We start from the raw sequence: 6,145 nt of genomic DNA on the forward strand, positions 1-6,145 counted from the left end.
GGATAAAGACCCAATAGTCCCGAGGAGGATGCACGTTGCATCCTGGTCCTCTCAGTGTGCTCCTTCTCCGTCTCATGGACACTTTCCCTTCCCTTTCTGAGGAAGGCCGACTTCCTCCCAGCAGTCGTTATCTCCATGCTTTCTCTTTGGGTTTGTTGGTGTTTTTCTCTTGATGTGCTTTGTGCCTCCTCCATCTGACCGTGAGCCCATGAGATATGGACAGTGTCCGTCTTACTCACTACTGTGCATGCCCTCACTGCTCCTGGACCTGTGCCCGACACACAGCTGGTGTTCAACATATAGGAGAAGGACTGGCAGAAAGCAGGGAGTGGTCAGCCATTGGAGAGGGGGGCGGGGGCGGACTGAAGGGGGAGGTGGCTGGTGCTGTTGTATCCCTGGCCACCCTGTGCGCGGGGGCCAGTCGGGGGCTGGAGCCCTGTGGGACCCGCAGCCAGGAGCAGGATGTCCTTGTGTCCTCAGTGAGGTAAGTTCCTGGGGCAGGTTTGACTCGCCTTGGCTCAGGGCATCCGCACCATTTGCAACTTCTTTCTTTCTTTTTATAACAAGATTTAAATTTTTTTTATTTTTGAGAGAGCAAGAGAGAGAGAGAGAGAGCACGAACCTGGGAGGGGCAGAGAGAGAGAGAGAGAGAGAGAGAGAGAGAGGATCCAAAGCAGGCTTTGCCCTGACAGCAGCAAGCGCCAAGTGGGGCTTGAACTCACGGAACTGTGAGATCATGACCGGAGCCCAAGCGGGACGCTCAACCGCCTGAGCCACCCAGGCGCCCCACAATTTGCCATTTCCAGGGCCCGGTGTGGGCCAAGGAGAGGGGCCTGGATAAAGTCAGACTTGGCTTTCCCCCAGCTGGCTGGCCTCCTTCTGCCTGACGCTAAATGCCAGTTTGTCGCCGTGTCACTGCTTAGGGCCCTATGGGGGCGGTATCTCTCCGCCAGCCAGTGGCCATTCCCCACCCCTGCGCCCGCCCCCCCCCCCCCCCCGTTCTTTTTATACCTCACATTTACAGAAAGCCTAAAGGTCTGAGCCCTTGAGGGAAGGGGCGGGGAGGCAGGGAGGCGGGGGTGGGGGCCGTGGGGGAGGGGCGGGGCGGGGAGGGTCTGAACCTAGCGCGGAGGGAGGCTGGCTGGGTCAGGGGCGGCCACTGGCTTCCTTCCATCAGTCCCGGAGCATCAGATGGTGCTGAGCTATATTTAAAGGCTGCTTTCTCCGCCTCCACTGCGGGGTCCTCACCAGGATGGATGAGTCAGAGGAAGGCCTGGCGTGGCCCCCCCAGGCCCGGTGGGTCTGCCCCGAGAAAGCTGGGAACACAAGAAGCAACCCTGTAACAGCCCCCGGCTGGGTCCCTGTTGACCCGAGGTCTCCCTCGCCCCAGCTGCCTTCTTTCTCCCAGCCCTGCCCGGGCTCTGCACCAGGGGACAAGCCCAGTGCATGACCCGCCGACTCAGGGGAACCCACAGGCCAGCAATGGCTCCCGGGTCTTAAGCACTGGCCTCTGCGGCCGGCGTCTCCTGCCGGATGCCCAAGCCCCCTGCGCCCCCTTGCTCTACAGCATCATCGACCCTCACGCACACACATCCTTCCTATTTCGCTCCTATGTTATTGATTGGAAGGCTGAGGTCCCGGGTGGGGACATATCTCAGCGCCAGCTGCTCTAACAACCGTCCGAGGGACGGAAGGGCGAGAGACATTTGTTTCTCACGGTTCTGGGGGCTGGGAGTCCAAGGTCGAGGCACCAGCAGGTGGAGCAGACGGTGAGAGGGCTCTCCCCGGTTCACAGACGGCAACTGCTCATCGTACCCCGACCTGGCGGAAGGGCCGAGGGAGGGCTCCGGGGTCTCCTTCGCCACGGCACGGTTCCCGTTCAGGAGGGCTCTCCTTTGTGGCCTAAACACCTCCTAGAGGCCCTCTCATCATACTGTCACCTTGGGGGTTAGGGCATCAACATATGAGTGCGGGTTACAGCAACACAGGACATTCACAGCAGGACACGTGCCTGTGTGGGTGAGGCAGAGCAGTGGAACAGGTAGCCAGAGGTGACAGAACAGGGATTGGAGGACAGCCTGTCCCACCCTAGCTGTGCGGGCATCACCTGCTTACCCCAGCGCCGAGCCCACAGGCGGGGGGCATCCGGCATCCTGCCCCGGACCCCCCGGGGAACTGGTGGCACAACAGAGCTCAAGAATGACCCCAGGAGGGGCGCCTGGGTGGCTCAGTCGGTGAAGCGTTCGACATGGGCTCAGGTCATGACCTCGAGGTTCGTGGGTTCGAGCCCTGCGTCGGGCTCTGTGCGGGCAGCTCGGAGCCTGGAGCCTGCTTCGGATTCTGTATTTCCCCCTCTCTCTCTACCTCTTCCCCGCTCGTGCTCTGTCTCTCAAAAATAAATAAAAAATGTTATAAAAATAACAAAGAAAGCAGATTAGGGGTTGTGAGACGCTGAGAGAGGGAGAAATGGGCAGTGACTGCTCATGGGGACGGGGTTTATTCTGAAATCAGACAGAGGTGATAGCTGCATAAGACTGGGGTGTACTAGGTACCATGGAATTGAACACTTTATTTTTTTTCAATTTTTTTAAAAGTTTATTTATTTTTGAGACAGAGAGAGACAGAGCATGAACGGGGGAGGGTCAGAGAGAGAGGGAGACGCAGAATCTGAAACGGGCTCCAGGCTCCGAGCCGTCAGCACAGAGCCCGATGCGGGGCTCAAACTCACTGACCACGAGATCGTGACCTGAGCCGAAGTCAGCAGCCCAACCTTCTGAGCCACCCAGGAGCCCCTGAATACTTTATTTTTAGCTATTTATTTTTTGCATTTAAATGTTTATTTATTGGGGCGCCTGGGTGGCTCGGTGGGTTAAGCATCCGACTTCGGCTCAGGTCACGATCTCACGGTCTGTGAGTTCGAGCCCCGCGTCGGGCTCTGTGCTGACGGCTCGGAGCCTGGAGCCTGTTTCAGATTCTGTGTCTCCCTCTCTCTCTGCCCCTCCCCTGTTCATGCTCTGTCTCTCTCTGTGTCAAAAATAAATAAACGTTAAAAAAAATTAAAAAAAAAATAAATGTTTATTTTTGAGAGGGGGGACAGGGCAGAGAGAGAGGGGGACAGAGGATCCGAAGCAGCCTCTGCAGTGACAGCAGCGAGCCTGATGTGGGGCTCGAACTCACGGACCATGGGATCAGGACCTAAGCCAAAGTCGCACAACCGACTGAGCCACCCAGGCGCCCCAGAATTGAACCCTTTAAATGGTTAATTTTCAGTTATGTGAGTTTCACCTCAACTTGAAAAACCTGAAAAAAAAAATCACCTGTTCTTTTTTACTTTTTTCAATGTGGCAACTAGAAAATTGCAATGTGGCTGTTTTCAGACTGCTGCTGGATGGCCCGGCCTAGACCACTGTGCCTTCAGGGGAATCCGGTCACATCTGCGTCCTCTGCTCAGCAGGTGAAAAACCCCAGGACCCTGCTGACCCAGAGCAGGGCAGGGAGGAGCTGTAGTCACGGGGGGGGGGGGGGGGGGGGGGGGGGTGCTGAGGTAGGGAGAAGAAACTGTCCATCCACCGGGGGACTTTTGATTGTCTTGTGTTCCCGAGGTGGCAGGACCGCGCTGTCCCTGCCGGTGGGGAGGTGTGGCAGATAGAGACTGGTGCAATACCTTGACCCACCTTGGGCTTTTGGCCACCTGAACTTCAAAGACCTGGAGACTGTTGTTCCCGGTTGGTGGCTTAGTGGTTTGCACCCCCAGTGGTCCTGGCCGCAGGGAGGCGGCACTTGGGAGAGGTTTAGGATGAGCAGGGACAAGCGTACTGGGAAAGGGGGCAGGACAAGTGCCAGCCAGGAAGGGCGTGTCCTCACCCTCTGGGAGGCCACAGGGCTGACTGGAGGGAAACCAGCTGGGTGCACTTTTAAGGTTCCCCTCCCCCCGCCCCCCATGTGACTTCGGGCGAGATCTTGGACAAGGGATTGAACCTTTCTGACCCTTAGTTTTCTGACCTGCAAATACCTTCCTCGTCTCCTCCTCTTAGCCAGCCCCTCCCCGCACGGTGCTCCCGGAGCTCCTCTGCAGCCCTCCCGCCTCCCCAGGGCTCTTCTTGAGAAGGAGGAGGCTCACAGGGCCTCCAGCGCCAGCAGCCTCTCCGGCCCCCAAACGCCATAGGTCTTTCCTGAGCCATCTACTCTGTTCCAAGTAATCGGTAGAAAGTCTTTTCCATAGAGCGGCCGGGCATTTACATCCGTATTGTCCCTGCTGGTCCAGCTTCTGTCTCCAGAGCCGGGAGTAGGGGTACTGTTGTGCCCCTCACTCCCACCCCAGTGCCTCTAGACTCCTGCCTGCACCCCCAGCTCAGTGCCTCTCCCCGCAGATTCCCTGAGGGGTCTACCCCGCCACGCCCTGGCCGTTCGCCGACCGGCCTCTAGGTGGCGCTGCCTATCTGGTGTACCTGCCCGCGTCCCGCCCGCGCAACCTCAGCTCGACCAAAGGCTCCCCTGGGCCTTCTTGGGGGCCAGGAGCTGGGGCTGGAGATTGGAGATGCGGACCTTAACAAGGCCCAGACTTTGGTTTTTTTTTTTTGGGGGGGGGGGCTCTGAGTCTCATTTGGTTGTCCAGTTGATCGATTATTATAATATAGTCTTTGATCCCACGGGGAAATGTGGGGCTCCGGAAGCTTTTTTTTTTTTTTTTTTTTTTTTTTTTTTGAGAAGAAGTCATCTGGATGCCTTTAAAAACTGTTTCCACATGGCAGAAGCAGTCATGAATTTTGGAGAATTCAGTAAAATACCAAAGTCTACACAGCCCTCTGTGGCGTGCCTTCCCAGCCCCCGCTGGAAGGAACCACTGTCCGCAGCGGGCTGCGTATCCCCCCAGATCATTTTTTTTTTTTTTTTTACAGGAGAAATGCAGTCTCGGAGAATAAGCAGGGCAGGGCGAGGCCTTCTTTACGTTTAAGGGCTGGAGCAGGGCAGCGGAGGGGGGAGGGCTGGGTCTGCGCAGACCGCGTGGGAGGCTGGGGGGGGGGGGGTAGAGCTCTGGAAAGCTCGCAGGGCCCGATGTGGTGGGCACGTTGGGTGGAGCGCAGAGGGGCTCGGGCTGCTATTCCGGGCAAGGACGGGAGGCCAGATGGAGCGTGGGTGTCACGTTCAGCAGATGGGGCTGTCATGGCAGATCCAGGGCAGGGGTGGAACGAGAGCGGCTCCGTGCCCAGCCCCTCTGAAGACTACTCCGGCCAGCAGCCCCTGTCTGCTCGCGCCCCGTTCAGGGCATCTTCGTCCGTTTGGGCTGCCACGACAGAAGACCACGGACCGGGGGCTTGTAAGCCACGGAGAGTTATTGTTCACGGTTCTGGAGGCACCAGCAGATGCGGCGTCTGGTGGGGCCTGCTTGCCTCTTAGCTCAGAGACACCATCTCCTCGCTTTTCCCCCCATGCTGGAAGGGGCGAGAGCTCTCCCGGGGCTCTTTCATAAGGCCATTAATCCAGGTGGCCTGGGGGGGGGGGGTGTCGGTGCTCAGTCGACTCTTGGCTTTGGCTCAGGTCACGATCTCGGGGTACGTGGGATCGAGCTCCAAGTCGGGCTCTGCGCTGACAGCTGGGAGCCTGCTTGGGATTCTCTCTCTCTCTGCCCCTCCCACACTTGTGCACGTGAGGGCGCGCGCGCGCGCGTGCGCTCTCTCAAAATAAACGTTGAAAATAAAATCTTTAGGCGTGTCTGGGTGACCCAGTCAGTTGAGCCATCGACTTCGGCTCAGGTCATCATCTCGTGGTTCGTGAGTTCGAGCCCCGCGTGGGGCTCTGTGCTGACAGCTCAGAGCCTGGAGCCTGCTTCGGATTCTGTGTCTCCCTCTATCTCTGCTCTCTCTCTCTCTCAAAAACAAATAAACCTTAAAAAATTAAATAAAACCTTTTTAAAAATCTTCTTTTGAATGATAAAAGACACGCCTGTGACTTGGGAAATCCCAAGGGTTTTAAGAGCTCTGTACCAGGAACTGGGGACAGAGACCAAATATATTTCTCATCAAACCACAGGGACCTTGTTTGGAAATCAGGGCTTTGCAGATGTAATTCAGGTAAGGGCAGGGATGAGATCATACTGCATTGGGGAGGGGGGTGGGCTGAATCCAGGCGAAGTGTCCTCGTAAGA

General features: G+C 57.3%; 1 long non-coding RNA gene across 2 annotated transcripts; it reads left to right on the plus strand.

Moving 5' to 3' along the window:
• Positions 1-352: 352 nt before the first annotated feature.
• Positions 353-5,680, plus strand: LOC145713315 (uncharacterized). 2 transcript variants are annotated; one of them, XR_014136383.1, is made up of 3 exons: positions 353-484; positions 3,353-3,454; positions 5,153-5,680. It is a non-coding gene; the product is annotated as an uncharacterized LOC145713315 (long non-coding RNA). The 2 variants fall into 2 exon arrangements; XR_014136384.1 differs by having other exon boundaries at positions 3,378-3,454; positions 4,899-5,680.
• The last annotated feature ends 465 nt before the right edge of the window (positions 5,681-6,145 follow it).

This window comes from Panthera onca, chromosome A2 (genome assembly GCF_046562875.1).
Source record: "Panthera onca isolate mPanOnc1 chromosome A2, mPanOnc1 haplotype 2, whole genome shotgun sequence".
NCBI classification, from domain to species: domain Eukaryota; kingdom Metazoa; phylum Chordata; class Mammalia; order Carnivora; family Felidae; genus Panthera; species Panthera onca.